Below are 23,510 nucleotides of genomic sequence, written 5' to 3' on the forward strand. Positions count from 1 at the left end.
GGGTCTTTCTGTATAGCCCTGGCTATCTTGGAACACACTCTGTAAAACAGGCTGGCCTCGGAATCGCAAGAGATCGCCTGCCTCTGCCTCCCAAGTGCTGGGAGTAAAAGCATGTACTGCCCTTTTTCTTCATCTTAGCTGACAGCAACTCCATCCTCTGGGTGTTCAGGTCTGAACCTGTAAGAGCATCTTTGGCTTCTCTCCCATACTCATGTATTTCCCAAGTCACAAAGAAACTGATCATCTTTAAAATATATCTAGACTCTGGACACTTTAGCATCTCCATTACTACTGATTTTAGCCACTGCCACCTTGCACGGGGAATCCTGCTGTCATTTCTAATTGCTCTTCCTTCTTCACTCCTGGAGTCTATTTTCAGAGCAGCCAGTGAGATTGTTTTTTTAAAACTGAATAAGTTGATTGCTTCTGTGATCAAAATGTGTGATGTTCCCATAGCTCACCTGGAATAAAAGCCTCTATGGTTTCCACCCTCCACTGAATTCCCTTTCTGGCCTCATTTCTCACTCAATCTATTGTTTTCTGCACTCCAGTCACAGTGACCGCCTTGATGCTCCCCTCATCCCCCAGGTTACAGGATCTTGGGACATGGCTCCTGTTTTCTCTTTGCCTGATGCGTTCTCTCTCTCTCTCTGCCAGCTCCCTTACCCTGTGGGTTTTCAGTCACGATCTAACAAACCTCCAAAGGGGAGGGAGGATGCTCAAACAAGACCTGTTATTATCTCAGTTCTGAAGGCTGCACTATCGGCTGCGTCTTTCGCTTCCCTTCTCAAGTGGGACCATTTGTAAGCTCAGCAGATGAATCTTCTTCCAGGTGCTTCTGGTGTTTGGCTGGATTCAGTCTCTGCTGGGTCCCCCATGACAGTGAGTGGGAGGCTGACAGTCTATTTCCTCAAGGCTGTTGTCCCCTGTCCACCTTACTCTTCCCCACGGGCTCCTTTATGCTGATTTGGAATCAAACCACTACAACCTCTTGACACTTCCATGCACCACAGTGTGATTTCTCTACTTCAAAGGGAAGTCTCCTCTTTTTAAGATACTTGACTTTGACTGCATCCAGAAAGTCTGTTTAGCCATGAAATTTAACTTACTCATAAGTAACTTATACTACCCCCAAGCTCTCTGCCCCCCATTTATCTCGGATCCCTCCTTTTTTGCTTCAGTTTTCATACTTCCATAGCTTTTACCGACTTGTGAAAGATACACTATGCTTACTGAGAATTATTTTCTACGAGTAGAGAAAATGCCATAAGGTTAAGACTATCATTTGTTCGTGACAATATGCCAAAGACAACGCAATACTTATTTCTTCAAGGAGTAAGTGTCCCTATCCTGGACCATTTTCTAACCCATTTGCCAATATTTGTTTTGGTTTTAACAGTTTGGAAGCACTAAGCAGAACAGACTCTGCACAATGGTGAAGAAGGTAGGTAACGGCACACACCTTTTCTCTAGGTATACCCTGTAGCTCTTGTCAACAGCATCCAACAGGCTTGAGTGTCACTGATAAAGGTGTACAGAAATTCTTGCTAGGGGAAATGCATCTAATTATAATTTCTATAAAAATAGTTTCTTCTGGATGATGGGGGAGGTGGGAGTGGAAGGAGGGAGGGACGGAAAACTGCCATTGAAATGTAATATATGAGAGAATAAATTAATTTTAAAAAGACCATGTGGACTCACAAAGACTGAACCACCAACTAAAGAGCACACTGGACAGGACCCAGGCCCCCTACACAAGCATAGCTGATGGGCAGCTTGGTCTTCAAGAGGGCCCCCTAGCAATTAGAGCAGGAACTGTCTCTGACATGGATATGTTGCCTGCTTTTGGATCACTTTCCCCTAGCTGGGCTGCCTTGTTGTGCCTAAGTGGAAGAGGATGCGCTTAGTCCTGATGCAATTTGATGTGTGAGGACAAGTGGGTGGGTGGGAGGCTCCCCTTTTCTGAGGAGAAGGGGAGGGAGGAAAGGGGGAAGACTGTGGGAGGATGGGGCCTGGCGGAGAGGGGAGAAGGGGCTTCGATAGGGGTGTGAAGTGAACAAAAGAGGCGGAATAGGTTTTTAGACCATTATCCAAGTATAAAAGCAAAACAAATTGAGCTGTCCAGCTAACCTCATCTCAACGTCTCTAGAGAATAAATGGACTAAATTAGTAATAAATACAAAATGAAAATCGGAACCACAGTTTTTCTAAAAATCTCTACAAATGAAAAACTGAGCCACAGTCATTTAAAGAACCACGAGAAATGAGGGAAACCTGCTTAAGTTTAAAGCACAGATTGCCCCCAGAAAGCTTAAATGAGACTAGAGAGAAGGAGGAAGAGGGGAGAGTGTGTGTCTGTGTGTGTGTGTGTGTGGGGGGAAGGTAGACATGAGATGAACATAAGTGGATTTTAGAACCAAAGGCATTTGGAAATAAAACCCAAACTTTATTATAAGAACAGAGAATTGAAACTCAGAGAGGGTGAGTAGTCATCTTGTCTCACACAGCTAGTCAGTGACAGAACACTTCAGATACAAACTACTACAGAATAAAACAGTGGAAAAATCAAATCTCTTTCTTACTTTGTTGTTGCTATTAGTTTTGTTTGTCTGTTCTGTCTTCCCAGAGTCTTATGAGCTCTTGACCCTTCTGCCTCCATCTCTCAAGTGATGGGCTTACAGGTAGACACCACCACACCCTGTCCTTAGGGGATGTTCATTTAACGATCTGATTCTCTATTTTAGAGGCCCGAATTAACCTATCTGGAGTATGTGTCAGCAAACAGTGAGACACCGCCTGTCAGTTTCATACCTGTCCCAACTAGGTCAGGATGCCTCATTTCAGGAGCAGTGTTCTTGGCAGGGGACAGTCCCCAAGGAGCGTGGCCACAAGTCTAGCAACACTGCAGTGTCTCTTGGAGGGCTGCTCAGAACTCCAGTGTGCAAGGACAAACTGATGAGGGCCCACACCAGCAAGCCAAGAGGGTCAAACGCGGTACTGTCTAAGCAGATTACCTAGACGCTAATGGAGAAAAAGGACCACCAGCGCAAGGATCGTGACAAAACCTGTATTTATAAACACAAACTTGCTCCCAGGAGAAAGGGAAAAAAGGAAATCATATTTTAAGAAAATAGTCATATTTATTTTTAATGAGATTCTCACATAAACACAGAAGACAGTAGGAACTGCTGTGAAATGGTTTCTAAACGTATCAAGCCATCAGCCTCTGCTTTCAGAATACCTACTACAGAAAGGAAAAGAGGCCCAATTATGCTGCTCTATCTTTAATACAAAAGGCCAGAGCTCATTTGTTTGGTATTTCCCAACAGTCTACCATTCACTAGAGAATAGTTGGCATTTTCTTAAAAAAAAAAAAAAAAGATCAAGAGGTTGGTTTATTAAGGGAGTATACACAGAGTGACTTACTCAACAGGAAAACATCGCTGTTAGGAGGAGAAAGCAGGTGTTTTGGGATCCCTCAATCATCAGGTCCCACCATGGTTACAGGCTGTGTTCCATAACCTTCCAGAATCACACTTGAGTCAAAACGACTTTGGGAGTAATTTGAACCAAATCTCCTCTCTTACACATGGAGAAACTAAAGCTTACAGAGGAAGGGAAGGGCGCACTTAGTTTCCTCACTCCCAAGGACCAATGTAGAATCAATGCACTCCATGACCTCAGCGTCTGCACCCCTAAAACCCACAGGATGAAATCCTAACTTCCAAGGTGACCCTTCAGGTGAGGGCCTTCTGAGGCAGTTATGTCATGAGGGTTCAGCTGAGATGCACATTTTTACCAAAGAGCGTCCGGAGACTAGCTCCCTCTTGGCCCTGGGAAGACACAGCCAGGAAAGTACATGCTAGAAGCCAGGAACCCCGCCCTCACCACATGTCAATGTGTGATTGATCTGGGTTTCCCTATCGCCAGGATTATGAAGAACAACCTTTACTTGTTTTTTATGCCATCAGTTTATGGCACTTTGTTATAGCAGCCTGAATGGGCTAAGAAATCACTGCAGAAAAAAAAATGGTAGCAAAATAAATTCTGACTGTCTTTTCATTTGTAAACTATATAAAATTGTTTCAGTGCTCAAATTTTTCATGGTTTTTTACACAATTGAAAAAAACAGAGAACTCAGCAGGGCAGTGGTGGCACATGCCTTTAGTCCTAGCACTTGGGAGGCAGAGGCAGGCAGATCTGAGTTCAAGGCCAGCCCTGGTTGGTTGGTTGGTTGTTTTTTTGAGACAGGGTTTCTCTGTATACCCCTGGCTGTCCTGGAACTCACTATGTAGACGAGGCTGGCCTCGAACTCACAGATCCACCTGCCTTTGGCTCCTGAATGCTGGGATTAAAGGTGTGCATCACCACTGCCTGGCACTTTTTGTAGTTTATGTTTTAAAGATTTTCTTTAAAAAAAATCTCAGATACTTGATATTTATAAATAGTCTTTGATGGTTTTTACCTTCTCCATTTTTGTACAGATAGGTATATCTACATATATGTATATGTATGTAATCTGTAAGTATTTGGAAAGGACTTTTATTTGGTAGGCAAAGACAAAATAAACATTAAAGCAATGTAACTTTTAGCTATAGATTTCTAAGTGGAATTATCTTTAACCCCAACCAGATAAGTACAGATTCTCAATGATTTATAGAGAAACCTTTTATTCATTTGCCTAACATTTATTACTCATGTTGAATAACTGTGTGTTGGGCGAAGGTTACAAATCGAGATTAAAACTGCACAAACTTAGCTGGATGTGGTGCTGCATGCCTTTCGTCCCAAACTTAACTACTGCTGAATGCACAATAGAGGGGAGATAGGTGCAACAGGTCTTGGCTGTGTCACAGTAAACGCACCCATAGTGGGAAAGAATGAAGGGAGATGACCGAGTACCAGAGGGGGTAAAGGAAAATAAAAGGGGAAATTGTCAATAGCAGTCTGTAAATGAAGAATAATTTTGGCAGGCAAAGATAAAATGTTTCACAGGGAGATCCCCAAGTGCACAAAAGCAGTGACCAGAAATGGAACGGCTTAGACAGGTGCCAGCAGAGTAGGAATGCAAGCTTTCCCTGCCTTGCACTCACACCTCAGAGGCCATATGTTCAACGATCTCACTTTAAATCTATGGGCACCCAGGTTATCAGGCCTTTAGTGCTTTCCAGTAACCACTCATCTCCCTTGTGTCATCCACCATCCTTCTCTCCCAATCACTCTTTCAGTTAACCAGTCATGAGGGTGGAGAAAATGTAGAGCAAGGCTAGAAGGTCCCAAGTGATACTCTGTGATTCGGGCTTTATTCTCTGACAAGAGGTGGACACAGACATATCTTCACACAGACGGACTTTTTTTCTAGGGTGAAAGATAGAAACAGGGGGTGGGGTGCGGAAGTTAATTTGAATTTCAAATAATGAGTGAATGACTGAAGGAAGTGGCCATGAAGAAGACAAAGTTATATTTTTATGACTGAATAGTGAGAGGGTAGAGAAATCCAACTTTTACATTTACGTGAGAGAGAGAAAGAGAGAGAGAGAGAGAGCGCTTGTGAATGCGCACACAAACTTGTGCATATGCCATGGTACACATGTGCTGAGGTCAGAAGACAACACGAAGGGGTTGGTTCTATTCCTGCATCATGTGTGTTCTGGGAATCAAACTCAGGTCATCATGCTTACGGGCAGCGCCTTCACATGCTGAGCCACACTGCTGTCCCCAAAAATTCCAATTTTTTTTAACAGCACAATTATATTCAATTTTAATTCATGCCCTTTGAAGAGTATTCTCCCCAGGAAGTTGTCACTAATATAATGTTAACCATTTCCTCTTTTCCCAAGACTGTTTTTGCAATAGTAACACATTTAACTTTTGAACCCAGGCCTGTGGTTTTGGAGCAAGCTGAATCATAGCTCTCTCGGCAGCACTGGAAGCTCCTAAGAGTGGCAGCAGTCCTTCCATTAGGGTGTTAAGTCACTCAACTTGGGGACAGGGGCAAGTAAATGTACAGAAAACATTCTAACAGTTCCTAAATCATTGTCAAAGGAAACATGTGAATGCCACAAGTCTGGCTGTGTAGAAATCTCACCAGTGTGTATACTTCTTCATGGACATTCAGAGAGACAGCAAGAAGCAAATACATACCCAAAAGTACCCAAGCTGTCTTCACGATACACTGCCTGCCTGATCTCTTGGTATAAGGACACAGAGAACGAAGTGTCACAGAGGCGACAGATACCAAATTCAAATTTACTCTTCACTTCAGATCTCCTTCCTGTGCATTGGGGACATGGTCTGGGTATTTTAGTAAGGGAGCATTTTCCTTCCTGAGTCAGCTCATCTCCAGGGACCTGCTAACTAAGAAGAATCTCTTCACAGACAACACCCACAACATCCATCTCTTGGAAGGTTATCTAAGGTGCCTCCTGGGTAGCTACAGAATCCACACAGGAAGATTTTTTTAGCCGTGAGTCAGAGTAAACGCGTGCCGGCCTTGTGGCAAGGGTTGTTAACCCTCCTTGCACAAATCAGAGGCATCTATAGGTGACTCACACCTATCACTACACACTTCAGGCCTGGCCCCTCCCAATGCAACCTCAGGCACTATAGGCAGGTCCAGCTATTAGTATCTGTAAAAGCCCTAGATGATTTTGAAGTGAAACCAAGGCTGAGACTCAGACACTAACCAGACCTTCCTTCTAATGTCGTCTGCCTACCCAAAAGGCAGCCCCTGGGGCAGACTCTCAATCCCTTCATCCGGAGGATGTTATCCCGTTCCAGGGACTGGGAAAAGCACAGGCCCAGGGACCTCTTCTATCAAGTGGGCAAACTCTGAACCATGAATGAGAGATCAATTGCTCATCTTAAAGAATTGGTTCTCAACCTGTGGGTCATGACCCCACGCCTTTCACAGGGGTCTCCTAAGACCATGGTAAAACAGATATATACAATAGGATTCATAAAAGTAGCAAAATTATAGTCATGAAGTTGCGATGAAAATAATTTCATGGTTGGGGTCATGACCACGTGAGGAACTGTATTAAAGGGTGGCAGCATTAGGAAGGTTGAGGACCGCTGCCTTAAAGACTACTCTGGCTACTCATATTAAATACATGTAAATATAAAGCAACCCCCCAGCAACCAGCCTGGACTTTCTTTGAGCATGGACAGAGTATTAGAAGCAAGAGCCAGTCCTGGTTGATCCCTTAGTTACCTGATCTATGAGGTGAGTTCTTTGCCTAGTGAATGAAACCAATCAAAAGCATGGAGAAAACTTTTGTTTATGATTTGCCATCAGTTTTCTCTGATGTACAGAATATTTATGGCATCTATATAACAAACATTTTTTTCTTTTTCACAATTTTAGTCAAAGGTCCAATGTGGCAAGCCCTCTAACTTTATATAATCATAGTTCTTAAGACCCTTTCTTGAATGTTTATAATCATTCTTAGAATTCCTTTGATGAAACTAATTAGCTATGCAAACTTCTTGTGATGCCAACTACAGTTAGAATTGCTGTTCTTGGTGAGCTCCTGGTAGGCCTTAGCTGGGAGAATCAGACACACCCAGGGAGACGAAGCTGGAGGGCAACCTGAGGTGTGCAGCTGAGGAACCCCCAAGAGGCTGCACCAAAGGTAAAGACATGAAGAAATTACAGTAAGTTCAGATTTACTTACTGTATTTGAGCCCTAAACATTCTCCACAGAGAATCTAAGACAAAGTCCTCAAGTTAGGCAGCTTTTGCAAAAATGACCACTGGCTCTCTGACAGCTTATTCAAATCTGGAGGAGGAGGAGAGCGGTGCCGATGTCCTGGAGAGCAAAGATGTTTAAACACTGCTTGGGCAGAGGAGTTAGCTCTCACAGCAAATGTGAAGTTGGAAGCTTTTTAAAATTACTGGTTCCCTGGGGTCTTCCCAAAGCCAAACACATCAGAGTCTGGGGCAAGGGAGGCTGCTTGAAATTTGAAAAGCTCACCCAAAATATTCTTAGACAGAATGAGCTGTGCTGGAATCAGCTGAGGCAGAGAATATTCTAACTTCAAAGCAAATGTGTGTCTTATCTTTTAATATCCACATTTCTAGCGTTTTGGATCCAGGTAAATCTCCAATCCCACTCTGACCACTGCATTACCTTTTTCTTACTCATTTTAGTTTTTATTACACTAGCCCATGGAAATTACTTAGAAACTCAAAGTGTCCTACCAAGTTTAAAATGAACAACTGCATTATCCTGCTTCACTCCCCACTTGCTCCCAAAGGCAAACTAAACATACACATTTTACCTGCTTCTTCTACTAGTTCATTTTATATACCTCAACAATATGTGTGTTCTAAAATGTATGATATATTAATTCTAGGCCTTTACTAATGTTTTCGGGTTTCCCGTTATATGCTAACTTGTCTCCTCCTGTTCATCTATAACACTCAAATCTTTTCTGCGGTCGAGTACGTCCTATTTGGTCTGTGTGTCTTAACACGGCTGCACCAACAGTTATCACTGTACTACCATAATGGTAGCTGATGGTGATTGGTGTTCTGACCTCCAATCCTCCATGCCCCACACATTCAGCAAATAAAGGGTTAACATCTGCTACAGCAGGGACAGCCTTCCAAACTTGCCTTTACTCTACAGCAGGCCCCTGTTCTGACTTGTCAGTGGCCTGGCTACCAGTTGGTTGTTACATATTCTGAATATTGCCTGTAGGTATGACCACGTGATTCACATCTTGCTATCTGAATACAAGTGAAAGTGATGTGCTGTGCTCCCAAACACGCCCTTGTTCTCACAGTCCAGAACATAACACTGACTGACCAGGTTTTAACTCTACAGAGATGAGGGCAAGCCTTCACAGATAGTAGGAGAATGAGATGGGGCAGAAGGGAGTAGGTGACATTTTAAAGCAGGGACATCACCCCCTTAAAATGTTCATCCTGAACTGAACCGTGGAATAAAAAGTGACTTAATTTCTCCTTTAAGTTACAATCTGGGGAGTTTCTACTGTATTACAGCTGTGTAGACTTTATCTCTTTCCTTTTAGTTTAAGACATGGTCTCACTATATAGCCTTGGCTGTCCTGGAACTCCCTATGTGGACCAGGCTTGCCTTGAATTCAGAGATCCAACCTTCTGCTCCCTCTGCCTCTGGAGTGCTGGGATTCAAGGTGTGCACCATTTAGCCCCGCTGTAGCACAGTCTTTTAACTGGCTCAGGAGTGATTTGCACCTTTGGGACCTTTTGTAAATGCCACTGTCACTTTCTTGTAGGGCCACTTATAATTGCCTTCCACCAACCCCAGTTGACAGTTTTTCTTCATTGATAAGCCCCCAGAAAGGCCCTTGGAAGAGCATTTTACAGGGGTCAAAAGTAAAATTGCCCAACAGTTTGTTCTTACTTGGAAATTCATGTAAGTCCATTTCCTGAGGCCATCCTGCTGCCTCTCTGACCTGGACTGCTTCCCTCCAGGGCTGCCAGGTTGTTTTTTAAATTGTCCTTCTAGAGTTTCCTTTGGACCTTTTCCTTCTGTTTAGCTGCATATTTCTGGAATTCTCTATATCCTTCTTCCTTGATTTATTCCCACATTTTAATATAAAATACCATCCAGTAAAATGTGTTAATTAAAAGGTCTTAATTCTTTTTCCTACTTGATATTGACTATTATCAATATAGTCAATATTGTATTTGTATTGATTTTTTTGATTGAAAATAATTTCCATCTTAATTTTTAAGGGAATAATCCAGTGTTCTTCTTTATTTGTTTGTCTATTCATATATTTTGAGACAGGGTTTCTCTATTGTGTAGCTCTGACGGTCTTAGAACTCACTATGTAGATCAGGCTCACAGATTTCTGCCTGCCTCTGCCTCCTGGCTGCTGTGATTAAAGGCGTGTAAGAATCCAGTGTTGGTGTTAAATCATGTAGTGCTATCCTATTTTCAATCTTTTTGCATAGGAGCTGTTTCCACTTTATGAGTTATATGACATATTCATGTTCTTGGTATAGAGTAACGTTATGGTGATATGATTTGTACACACACATTATATGATGTGTGTGTGTTTGTGTGTGTATGTGCGTGCACACGCTCTCTCTCATTGACTCTTCTAGATAATCTTAAAATGAAATTCTCCCAGTTCTAGAAAGATTTTTTTGTATTATTTCTTTGGTAATTTCTTCCTCTTTACCTTTCTCTATAGTCTCTCTAGAATTCTTATTAGTATGATAATATGTACAGTGATTAATACTTTAATTCTAGTTTTTCTGCCCTATTTTTCTTTTCTTTTCTTTTTTTTCTGGTCACCCAATGACTTTTTGTTGTTGCTATTTTATATTTAATTTCTATAACTAACTTATTAATCTCTTACTGTTAATTTTTAGTCTCCACTCTTAGAGGAGAAAGTTTCTCATCTTTCTATAGCTTAATATAGACAGACAAGCTTTAGCTATTTTCATTTTCACATTCTTCCTATATTTCTGCCTCTTCTGTGATTATCCTTCTTAATTTCCATAGCCTGTCTGTCTAATTACCTGGCTATCCAAGAATCAAAATGTGGGGACTGTATAGGGTCTCACTGCTTAGAATGTAGAATTTCATTAAATTTTTTTTATTGATCATTTTACCCTTCTTCATATTTCCCCTGATAATACAAAGCCTGAACCTTTAGTTTATTTCCATTCTGTAGAGAAGAATGATTCTAGTCTCAGGGCTTCATTTTGGTTTTTTGGGGAGGTTGGAGGGGGGGGGTTGGAGAAGTAGATTTCTAATTTCCTCTTGAGCTTCCAAGCAGGTCTGCATTTTGTCTATCTGCCCCACGGCCTCTCCTTCCTGAGTATTCCCAGATTTTAGTGATAATCCCAATGCTTCTTCCAGTATTCACTCCAACCCCTCGGGACACCTAGGTATCAATTTTCTCCTCTCTACTAAGTCAGCAGCCATTGAACTGTTTGTTTCTTATCCCCTAACTGTTTTTTTTTTTTTCAGGAATCTCCTTACTGTTGCCTCCTTTTCTGTTCACCATTATTACGTGATATTTATTAATAGTTTGGATACATCAAGGGCATGGCTGTCAGCCAGTGCAGAGGGACTACTGAGAAGCTGTTTGATTTTGAGATGGGGCAGCATGAAAACAAGCCGGGTGACCGGGCTGTGATTTTTGAGGGTGTAGAACACCAGCCCTGATTCTGTCTTTCAGTGCTTCCTGTCCCCCAAGTGAAGGGTTCATACCAGTTGTGCTCCACCATAACACCCTGCCTTGAACCAAGCCCGGAGGCAACATGACTGACTAAAAACATTGAAACCTCTGAAAGGATGAGCCAAAGCAAACGTTTCTCTAAGGTTACCTCAGGTGTTCTATCACCGGGACACAAAATTGACAGAGCATCTCAGGAAGGGCTGACAGTAACAAATCAGCTTACCAGATTCTCATACGAAGCTTTACTAACTGAATCCCACAGGCAGAGAAATTGTCACCAAAAATAGATTTGTCTCAGTCTTTTAATACTCCTAGTTTTCCTGACTTGTAGGCCATCTGAGTAACTAATAGGTTCCCAGCTAGCTCACTATTTTTTTAAGATGTGGGAAAAGTCCCTCTTAATTACACACACAAAAATTACTCAAGTGAATCCTAAGTCAGGTGCAGTGGCCCATACCAGTAATTCCAGCTATCAAGGGCTAGAGGAAGAGGAAGGTAAGCAGAAGGCTGATGGAGTTACAGCCTCAGCAGGCGACTTTCCTAAAGCAGGTAAGTTAAACAAAAAATTCTTTTCTAGAGAGCAAAAAGACTTTTAGTCTACTAATTCACCAATTTACTCTTAAGATATGATTTGCGGCATGAGATATTTTCTCCTCTATTTCTCTTGTATTGAGAACTTTTTCATGCAACATATTCTGATTATGGTTCCCCTTCCCATTTCCCCTTCAATCCGAATCTACAACCTTTCCGCCTATCTTTAGAAAACTAAGAGACATCTCAAGAAATAATGAAAACATAATATAAAATAAAAGCAAAACCAAACAAACCGGAATAGGACAAAACAAAGAGAAGAAAGAGCCAAAAAGCACAAGGAACACACATAGACACAGAGACACGTATGTTTGTGCACATAGGAATCCCACAGAAACACAAAACTAGAAGTCATAACATATACAAGGACCTGCAAGTTAAAAAAAAAAAATGTCCTCGCTGGGGGCATAGTGGGGCATGACTTTAGTCCCAGCACAAGCACTTGTCCTAAAACACTAAATTCACAGCTATACTGGGAATAAGTCCAAGAATAGCTAGAGACTAAAACACTAATGTCACAGCTTTGGTCTGATGCTACTTAAGAGCAACATATCCCAACCTGTCAAAACTTCATACCAGCTTTCTGCTCTTCTTTATGACTCCCCTAAAGAACAAGCAAACAAAGCAAGCATCCAAGAGGACAGGAGCCCCCCATGTGGGAGAAGTTAAATGGCTCTAGTTCTTGAGCTGGGCGGTAATTACCCGCATGCTCGCTCTTCACAGTTTGTCCATGTGTATGTCTACACTTCGTTTTCTGTACATGAATTACATTTTACAATTTGAAAAAAAAAAGGAGTCTTGAAAAGTCAAAAGAGGAATACATAAGGCAGACATTTCACTTGTCAGGAAACATACTGCTTCAGGCTCATGTAGCCAGTCTGGCATGGATAAAGGAGGAAAGTTGCCAGGACTGATATAAAAGTCTAAACCAGTGTCCTGCCAAATTTCAACAGTCGTCTGTGCCATTTTGTTCAAAATATCTACTTGAAAAGGATGATCTTAAGACTCAGTTATCATTGTGCTTCCTACGGAAACTCGGATACCTTGACATTTGCATAACGCTATTTGCTTACAAAGAGTGTTGACATCAAATCCATAGAGGATACAGCAAATGCTATTTTCTCCCATGCAATGGGTGAGGAAACTGGAAAGCTTAATAGCAAGTTTGTAGGATTCAAAATAGTGGGCTGTGGGTATAGGTAGGTGTTAGTCTTGCCTTACATTCAAGGCCCTAGGTTTGTGCCTCACCTGTGGGGGGTGGCACACCAGCAAAGATTACAAGAAGAATCTGAAGAGAGGGGATGCTAGCTGGGATTGGTGGAGCCATGAGCACATGTGCGAGCAAGCCAGGGGCTTCTCAAACATTTAATGAAGAACTTTCTACATTTCCAAACTTTCTTGAGTTTAAACACAGGATTTTAAAGCTGGTTTCGACATTTGCAAGTTTCCTGAGATTCCCAGAGAGGAGCAGAGATCCACTAAGTGTGTCCTGTGGAAGTGACAATTTAGGTTCTGCATTCACATCTCGTTGGCATAACAGCAGTATTGCAATAGAGGTCAAACTCAAATGCAAGTGAGGTATGAATACTCAATAACCTTTTGAAATGAAGCAAAACCAGAGAGGTTTCAAAATAAGGGGTACTCCCAGTGTACTCCAGGAGCCTCCATCTTCCACGTCACAGTCCTCCTCATAGGCGCTGAACAATTTATTTGATATTACTGCCATGGGTATGGTTCATGGGTCCCAGTTCTCGAATAGTAGGATTTGGGCGGGGTGGGTGATTTCTTCTTTTATCAAAGACATGAAACATGACATTAGTACATTTTTCTCTCTACCTGGGCAGTAAGGACACTTGGGTAAGAATTTTTGCTATGAGGCCTCAAGCTTTCCATCTAAAATTCAGAGTAGGCAAAGCGGGGTGTGCACAAAGTCACTTTTGGGCTCTGCACCTAAGATTCAGTCAGTGGAGACTTTCATTACTTCGCCAGCAATTCTCACTGGGATTCAGAAACGCCAGTTTGTATCAGTTCCAGCCTGGCCCTGAATGCCAGGACTCCTGGGCAACTGTCACATTTGAACAAAGTGTTTAACAGACCTTAGAACTTCCTCACCGTTTAAATGACAGAATAAATTCCTTATCTCTTCCTTACTTTTTATCTTCCTAATCCTGTGGACTAAATGCTAAGAAAGACTTCAGTGCATAAATTCTACACTTACTGAAACAGATATTTAAGTTGCTATATAATCATTTTGATACTCTGGCCTCACAGTTCTCAGAGATTACCTGCTTTCTACTTCCAATGGCCTGAATCCCTTCACTTTGAGGTTTTATCATTAGCTCACAACAGATCACACCATAATGTAAAGCCTTGGAAGTTCCTCATGTCTTTAACTTGCTACCCCTCCGGATTCCCCCTTTCTCCTCACACTTGCTGAAACAGCCATTACCTTGCACCAGCTCTGTTCCCTCCCCCAGCCATCTTCACTTTCCCTTGTCTTTGTTCCTGACTGGGTGCCCATATGGGGTTGGCAGCTTCAGGGATATCCAAGCCATCTCTACTTCCAATGTCCTGAGCACTGCTGGAGGAAGTCACAAACATCAGAGTGACGCGTCCTTCTCAAGCCCAAGGGAGACCTCCTTTGCTCTCTCGCTGCCTGCGGATCTTCAGCGGATGTAGGCCAACAGCTTTCCAAACATTTCCCACTCTGCCTCCACTTCACACCTCACGCTCAGTTTTCCAACTAATCGACAAAAGGTGACCAGTCTGCTTCAAATGAAGCTGCTGCCCATCTATTTACAAACTGCTCTAAAATTCACCTTTGCCTTTCTCCTTTTTTAACCATACAGCTACAGTTCTAGACAAATATAATGGCGTGTATCTGTCACTACAGTATGATAAAAGCATACTTCCAGTGCCTACAAGCCCTCTGTGTTCTTTCTATTCATCCCTTCCTGCACGGGAGTCCCTCATAACCAGGTATTATTCTGCTTCCACAGAGGTTCCTTTGGCAGAATGGCATTCAATCGGAGCCACGCAGCTCGGCTTCCTCCACCTAATAACACGTGGGTACTGACGTCTTACCCACGGCTTGTGATGGATGGGGGCTGAATGACACCTTCAAGTTTAACGCCTCAGGCACTGTCCATTTTGGGGTTTTGTTCTTTTGTTTTCATTGTTTTTCAATAGACAGGGCCTCTCAGTGGCCTGGAAATCACCAAACAGGGTAACCTGGTGAGCTCACAGGCCCCAGGGATCAACCCGCTTCTGCCATTTCAGAGCTGGGAGTACACGCATGTGCAGCACACCTGGGCTTGCTTCTTTCTTTCTTTCTTTCTTTCTTTCTTTCTTTCTTTCTTTCTTTCTTTCTTTCCTTCTTTCCTTCCTTCCTTCCTTTCTTTCTTTCTTCTTTTTCTTTCTCTCTCTCTCTTTCTTTTTTAATATGAGTTCTGAGGGTTGGATTCAGATCCTGGCTTGCAAGGCTATTTAATGACTCACCTATCTCCCTAGCCCTCCCATGTCTTCTCACAGCTTGGTGGCTTCTTACTACCACTCAATAACATTCCATTGTCTATCTTCTTCATTTATTCAGAAGAATACAGGAAATCATTACTGCTTCCAAGTTTAGGAATTATGAATAAAGATGTCATAAGAACCACGGTGTAGGGATTTTTTTTTTTTTTTTGAATGGACATATGTTTCCAGCGCCCTTGGATAGATTCTGAGGAATGCAACTGCTGGACTGCTTGATAAAAAGTGTTTGGTTTTACAGTACTTTCCAATATGGCTGTACCCGGAATTCCCCCCAGCAAAGGAGGGAGGGTCCCCGATGATCAACATTCTTGCCACCACTTGGTGCGTTCTGTGTAATGGATTCTGCCCATTGCAAGAGGTGCCCAGTGGTATCTCTGTTATTTTGATTGGCATTTTTCTGATGTCTATGATGTGGAACATCTATTCATAGGATTATCTTGCTGTTTTCCTAGTTTCTTCAGTGTCTGTAAAACAGCCCTTTTTTTTTTTTAAATAAGAGTTTGTAATTGAATTATAGGAATTCTTTGCATATTTGAAGTATTTCTTCATCAGACACATCTCTTGAAAATATTTTCTCCTGGCCTGTGACTCATCTTTTTATTCTCTTGACAGTGTTTTTTTGCAAGGCATATTTTTTAAAATAAAATTTTAATAGGTGCAACTTCTTCCATGAATTACACCTTTGTTGATCCATTAAAAAACAAAACAAAACAACCAAACCTTACGTTAGTTGCATATTCTCCTCTGCTATTTTCTAACAGTTTTACGTGATTAAATCATATTTACGGCCCATTTTGAGTCATCTTTTGTTAGGTATCGAGCCCAGTCGACCCAGCACCACTTGCCAAAAAGGCAAATCCCCCTTGTGTTGCCCTTGTCAAAGATCAGCTGATAACTCTGTGGGACCCCCAGAGCCCCTCACCTCGGTTCTGCTCCACTGACCTGCTTCTTTAATCTCTTGCCACTCTGCTCCACTGACCTGCTTCTTTAATCTCGTTGACTGTTATCATCTTTCTAGAAGTCTTAAAGCCAAGAAATGTGAACCATCCAACTCCGTTCTTTAATATTGTGCTTGCTTTCCTATATAGACTCTAAAATTAGTAACTATAGTGGAATTTTGATTGAGACTGCAGTGAATTTATAAATCAAGTTCAGAAGTCCTGACGGTGTGGTCTCTCCCTATCCATGAACATGGAATTTCCACTTAATTTTTCCTTGCTTTCTTTCCATTTTCTACTTTCATCACATGGCTCTCACACATATTTTGCTAGGCTTAGCACTCAACATGTCATCTCTTTTGCTAATGAGAGCTGTATTGCATTTGTGCTGATTAGCATTTTGTCAACAAGTTAGGGCCATCCAGGGAAAGAGAAAACTTCAGCTGAGAAAATGGCTTCCATCAAAATGGCCTGTCAGCATGTCTGTGGAATTTTCTCGATTGATGACTGATCTGGGAGAGCCTCGCCGACTGTAGGAGGTGCCATCCTTGGGCAGGTGGTCCTGAGATGTGTAAGAAAGGCGGCTGAGCAAACCATGGGGAGCAAGCCAGTGAGCAGCACTCCTCCACGGCCTCTGCTTCACCTTCTGCCTCCAGGTTCCTGCTCAAGTTCCTGCCCAGACTTCCTTCAGCGGTGGAGCGTGAGCATGAAGTGTAAGGATGAAATGAACCTTCTCTTCCCCTAGTAGCTTTTGGTTGTGGTGTTCAGCACAGCACCAGAAACCTAAGGATGGCGTTCGTAACTGCAGACTTCACTCCTAAGTATATAGGAAAGCAGCATTTTGCACATTACCCTTGCATGAAATCTGCTGACTGTTTATTAGTTTCAGGAAGTTTTCTTTTGATTCTTTCTCATTTTTTTTTCATACAAATAACTCAAGAACAGCCATTTTTCCTCCTTAAGACCAATATATATTTCGACTTACCTTTTTTTGTTTTTTTGTCATGATTATCCAGAAATAACTTCATTATAATCATCCAGGTGATCATATAATCTATTACCGAAAAGAGGAGTTTCCTTTAGAATGGAAATAGCCATCCCTCATATACAAATAAATAAAAATGTAAGTTAAAAAAAAGTTTTAAGACAAGTGCTGGCAACAGAGCTCAGCCAGTGAATGTACCTATGGCCAAGCCTGACAACCTTAAATTTGATCCCTAAGACACACACGGTAAAAGAGTCATGCAGGACGACCTTCGACCTCACTCACAAACCATGACACATGTTCCTCATCCCCAAAACATACAAATAAATAAAAATGTCATTTAAAATTTATAAAAGAATGGGCACTAGTTGTCCAACTATCATCCCATAATTGAGTGAGCATAACAAATATGAGTAGTGTGTCAAGCTGCAGGTTAAGCTTCCTTTCTCTGCTCTTCCCCTTCAGCCTGAGGAATGCCCAGTGCATTAATTACCTATTCCCTCCTTCAGGGGAAGCCATTCCACCCACAGACACACGCAGACCCCTTCCTTACAGTGTCTGCTTGTTCTGAATTGAACTCAGGTCATTGCACACTGCAAGCAAACAATCTAGTGATGAGCTAATCCCAAACCCATGATTTTGTTTTCAGGGACTTTTCATCCACTCTCTATGTGATATTCCCAAGCACATATTCCCAGTTTTCCTGTCCTCTCTGTAACGACACCCTCCATTCAACTGACCCATAACTGGCGGACTGCACACTGCCTGGAGGCGAACTGCCGGCAGCTCTTCCTGTGTATTTTAATACCTGCCCACACCACCCCAGGTTATTCTTCTGCTTCTGTCTTCTCATTTCCTTCATCCATCACAAGTGGTGTTGCATTCCCATCTATGGCCGCTCTCCCCCCGCCCCACCTCCCCCCTCAACCATCACCCTGACTCAGTTTTGCACTGCTGCTCTTCTGGAAGCTTTTCTAACAGTTCCTCTGAACTGAAGCTGCCATTGCTCCCTGGGCAGACTAACCTTAATATGTGAAGTTTGGTGACATCTTCCCACACTTAGATGCTCTCCACTACAAACCCAACAGGCTCCTTAGCCCGACACAGGAGCTGATTTATAATGTGGCCCTAATATTTCCATGTATCCCCTTTCCCCGTTAAACTCTGTTCTAGCTCCTCAACCTTCAACTCAACCACATTGCTTTCATTTCTGGATGTGGCCACATATTCTTTCCTTCAAGTCTCAGTACATATTGGTCCCCAAATCTCTATCAGTTCTACTGCTATGGAATCTTTAAGGTCTTATGAAAAGTCCCCAAATTTTTTCCCAAATTTCTGGCTAATAATTATCTATTCTTTTCTAAAGTTTCCGTGTTTTTTTTTTTTTTTTTTCTAACAGTTCCATGTAACACTGCCTTGGTTATCTATCATACCCTCTTTATGCAACCTGTAAGGCTCTCACAGCCTCTGATTAACCCTTATTCTTCTCATACTGCCTTTCATATAATAAACTAAAAGAATGCTCAAGTTAATATGCATAGTGTATAGAATAAAGATGAAGTTAATTAAAACAAATTCTTTGGAGGCCTTGAAACTAAGCATTTTTCTTTTCGTAGTTTGTGGTGTTAGGATATAGAAATCACTTTAGTTAAAAACGAAGAACAGCATAAATGTCACTGGTTCCTAAAACCGAAGAGTTGGGCCAGGGCCAGACCTCAGGGGTCATAGGGTCATTTAATCCCCCTGTGTCAGCCCCATGGCTGCATACATGTGCAGTCTGAAGCAGTTACCATTTATTTTCTTGTTCATTTGTTTGTTTACTTACTTACTTACTTTTGAGACCAGGATTCACCTAGTATAGGCTGGCCCTGAGCTCACTATATAACCAAGGATGACCTTGAACTCCTGATCCTCCAGCCTCAAACACTGGGATTACAGGCTTGTGAAACACCACACCCAGCTTTCAGTTATTACTTATCAAGAGTACAACGTCACCAATAATCAGGTCATTCTTTACACGGCACCAAGGCCAAAGTCAGGTAGCTCAAAGAGAGTGATGCCTGCTGGGGGGCAAAGCTGAAGCTCAGGCTTTTCTACTATTGTTACAGACATAAGAACTATTACATGGCCCAACTTCTGTCTCTTGCTGTGTCTCCAGATACTAACTATGCCAACTAAATGGAAACACACGAAAAGTTTCAAACCACTGTCCTTAAAACTTAAGAGACATTAAAATGATATGGTACCTTTATCACTAGGAAACTTTGAAGCCTGATCTTATTTGCTAGAAAACTTCTTTTCTAGTATTTACTTCTTAAATATACTCTCAACTGAGAAGTGATTCGTCTGGCCACAATCAGCAAGTATACTGACTCCCTCAGATTGGGTGGGTACACGTCTAGGTAAGGCATGATTTTACGCTGAGGATTTCCAAGCAACAGGCAGATAATGTCAGTGGGAGGAGCAATTCCTCTTCACCTGCTGGTACTTGGCCTAACCAAGGGGCTTCCAACACCATAAACTCCAGATTCTTGGTTCTAATCCCAGCTCTGAATCTTGAGTGAAGCACTTCACTGTCTTAGTCTCACCAGAGAGGGGCCTGGGGAAAAGAAAGAATGTAGCCCACAACTTCAGGATCTCTTGTACTCTAAAATGTCCCTTCTCTGAGCTCAGTGGAAGTTACACTTCCAGAAGTGACCAGTTACTGTGGCGGAAGGAGAAAGGCAGATGGCCACTCCTCTTTTGCAGTGGACTGTGGAAAAACTGAACGCTGATGACACTCAAGACTAAGGCTGAGTAATACGCCTCGAGGTTTATTTTTCACAATAATATACTTTCTCAAGGTAGTCTCCGCATACCACATCCAGATCGTTCTTCCACACTATTACGGACATAGAGCAACATTCTATCGATATTCTTCTGATATTCTATCGAGATGTTTTAAAGGATAAACTTAAGTAATACCTTTCAGCTTCTGTTCTGTGGCCTTACCAACATTAACAACAAATTGGAGTTAGGGCCTTTGACCAAGGGAGGTGGGGGGAAGCTTTGGGTTTGTTTAAATTAAGACCACGTGAAGTTACTATGGACAGTCTTTACCACCACTGTGTATGAGTTTGGTTTTCAGGGAGGAAGAAAGAGGAATGGAGAAATATCAGAGTTCAAATGAGAAGAAACATAAAGACCAGTGACACTAACCTTTGCTGGTTTCACTTTGGTCTCCCCCCCATTTTCTTTTTAACTAGTGCCTATGTTTTTAATGACTCACTTACTTGGTAATGCCCTGTAGCCCCAAAGCTCCACATCCTTCTTCATACTAAGCATCTTAAGAGAAGATGCTTAAAGGTTTGTTATCTTTTGTCCTTAACAGCAGGCATGATAAAAGCAATCCACGATGAGAAAAATTACAACAGTAAAGAGGAAGTCAGAACTGTACCCTATTGTCCGCCAAAGGCAATGAATTGTGATTGTCAAAGACGGTCCTGCCAAGAATCAGGAAAATAGTTTATTCATTCAGTACATGAACAAACATAGGGTGCCCCAAATAGATATATAAGGCTTTTGTTGCTTCTAGTAAATAAATGAGTAAGCAGGGAAAGCCCTCCGCTCTCTAGGGGGAGAGGGGACCCACAGAACGCCTCAACAGAACATTATCAGCGTTCAGGAGCTATGAAGAAAATAGAAGGATGATGGAGAAGTTTGGGGGTAGGGCTGAGAACTAGGAAAGTATGGTAGTCAAGAGTATTTGTGGGGCCGTGGCACTGGAGGTGTGCCTCGGATGAGGAGAAAGCTTTGCTCTGTCGTCCTTCAAACGTGGGGCGGAGCAGGGATGAGTCGAGAACCGTGACTGTACGAAACATTCTGTATTCATGAATGAAAAACTAGATGGCCTTTAAAAACTTAAGAAAGAAAAAAGCCAATCTTTTATATCATCTACTTAAAGGAGCGATTGTTTAAGATCAATGTACTTTTTTAAAGACTCTGCTAATTACTTGGAAACTACTGAAGCAGACGCAATCACCAGAATTCCTCCCAAGCTGCAGACTCCCTTCACTTGACACCATTCAAATTCTGAATGAGACTGGACCCGGCCCTGCAGCGAATCAGCGCCTCCTCTGCCTCATTAACACAGCCAGGTGGAATCTTGTTACCCTTCCAGAAAACCCGAAACAAGGCTGGGGAAGGTGGGGGCGCCCTACACCCTGAAAGTTACTGTGGCAGGTTTAAGACAGAGCCCCGAGCCCGCCGCCCTCTCGCATTAACTCCCCCCCCCCGCCCCTCCAGGCGTCATCACTTGCAGAAGGGCCGCTCTCCGGGGTCGGAGGCCCACGGCGAGTACGCGCGCGCGTGGGGAGCCCGCGTGAATCATCGGAGCGCGGTCCACCGGGCCGATGATTCATTCACGGCTCCGGGGCTCGGCGGCCACACGTTCCCGGCGTACTAGGACGGCCGCGCACGCAGCTTCCTTAATATTAAACAAATGTTTCAAAGTCCAGACGCCCGCAGCCAGAAACGCCCAGAGCCGGGCGAGGTGGCGGGGAGCGAGCGCCCCGGGGCGGGCGGGGGGCGCGGGAGACGGGGGTCGCTCCCACCCGACCCCCCGGGGCGCGCGGTGGCGCACAGGTGGGTCCCCGCCGCCCCTGCAGCCGCGCTCTCGCTCGCCCCTCCGCTCCCGGTGGCATCTTATATAATAGCCCGAGCCGATCCAAACGGAAGCGGGGCGCGCGCCGCCGGGGCCGCGGGGCAGAGGTGCTTACGCCCGGAGCCCCCGGGGGTCCCCACGCGGCTCCCAAGAGAAGGGGGGAAAGACCCGAGCGTCCTCCCCGCGCGCCCCCCCCCCCCCCCCCGCGAAGGCGCTCGGTCGTGGCCGGTCCCCTTCAGGAAGCCGCGAGCGTCACCAACTGCGTCAGCTTCTTCAAACCCAGTGCCCTGTCTCTCTCTCCAGCCCGGGAGCCGCCGACGCGGGGCCAGGGCCGCGGGCCGCGCTGGCAGGCGCGCCCGGGCGGGAGGAGAAAGTTCCCGGGGACCCTCCGCTCGCCCGCTCGGCCCAGCCGCGCCGCCCGCGCCCGCGCCCCGGCGTGGGCAACTTGGGGACCCCCGGCTGCGCGCGACCCCTGCCGCCCGCCTGCCGAGCTCGCGCGGTGCCCGCGGAGGGGGGCTCTCGCCCCGGGGGCCCGGCGGAAGAACGGCCGCGCTGAAACAGAAAAAAACAAAAACAAAAAAACTTCCTAAAGCCGGGGAGCCGCCGGGGTCCCCAGCATCGCTCTTACCTAGCTCCCGGGAGGCCACGTTCCGGGCGGGCCGCGCGGGGCGCGTGGTGCGCGAGCGCGCGCGCGTGGGGCGGTAGGTGAGCGGCCCGCGCGGGCGGGGGCGGAGCGGGACCGGGTGGCGGGGCGCGGGGCGGGGAGGGTGGGGGGGGGGGCCGGGGGGCCCCGGGGGGGGGGGGGGGGGGGGGGGGGGGGGGGGGGAAAAGGACGACGGCCGCGGAGCCCGCGGTGACGGCGGCGGCGGCGGCGGAGGCGACGGCGATGGGCGCGGGGCGAGCGCGCCAAGGGGGCGGAGGAGTTGCCAGAGGGTTTGTTTACGCATTGCTGCCCGGCTCGGGGCACAGCCCGCACTCCCTGATTGGACACAAACTGGGGCACAGCCTCCCGCCGCCCGCCCGCCAGGCCTTCTGGAGCAGCCGCGGCAGCCGCCGCGTAGCTCCCGGAGCGCCTGCCGGGCACAGCCCGCCGCGGGTGCCCGGGGCCTGGAGGGGGACCGTCGGGGCAGCCGGCGGGGTGGGCGTGGAGCGGAGGCGGGCTCCCCAGGCTCGGAGTGGCCCCACCTGTAGTGGGGCGACCTTGGCAAGGAGAAACTTGCAACTTCTCTGGCTGGGAGGCCGCTTCTGCTCCGGAGGCTGAGGAGATACCCCACTCTGTCCCCTCCACCCCCGCCCCCACCAGGAAGCTTGCCCTTGAGCCATAGAGAAGCGGCTAGGATACCAGTGTGTCATTGGTGGAGTCCAGGCTCCTGGTGGAAGCTGGCCGCGGGCGCTCCGGGTTCCTTTCTGCCTCTGGCTTCCCTGCTTTTAATCTCGGTTCTTCCACGTGACATTCAAAAGTTGTCCTCCCAGGAGCGACCTCGTCGCCCAGATGCTGAGCATCCCTCTGAGGACTTCGCAGGGTCCCCGCTTCCTTCACAGCAGGACCTCCACCCATCTTCAGCCTCCTCTCTAGGCTGTCACCTCAGACCCCGAGGCGCTTTGGCAGATTTGCATTCCCTGGATCCTGTTC

The 23,510-nt window shown here is 44.9% G+C and overlaps 1 protein-coding gene across 4 annotated transcripts in view; it reads right to left on the reverse strand.

The window, feature by feature from the left end:
- Pcgf5 (polycomb group ring finger 5) overlaps window positions 1-23,282 on the reverse strand; it is a 107,498-nt gene extending 84,216 nt beyond the window's left edge. Inside the window, exon 1 of one of the 4 annotated variants that reach the window (XM_055613749.1) lies at window positions 23,220-23,282. The gene's annotated coding sequence lies outside the window, so the exon portion shown is untranslated. Of the gene's footprint in view, window positions 1-22,505; window positions 22,621-23,219 lie in introns of those variants that run through there. The other 3 variants (XM_055613750.1, XM_055613747.1, XM_055613751.1) reach the window with 3 other exon arrangements.
- Window positions 23,283-23,510: the final 228 nt, after the last annotated feature.

This window comes from Psammomys obesus, unplaced genomic scaffold, assembly GCF_907164565.1.
Source record: "Psammomys obesus unplaced genomic scaffold, mPsaObe1.curated_primary_1811, whole genome shotgun sequence".
In the NCBI taxonomy this organism is placed as follows: Eukaryota; Metazoa; Chordata; class Mammalia; order Rodentia; family Muridae; genus Psammomys; species Psammomys obesus.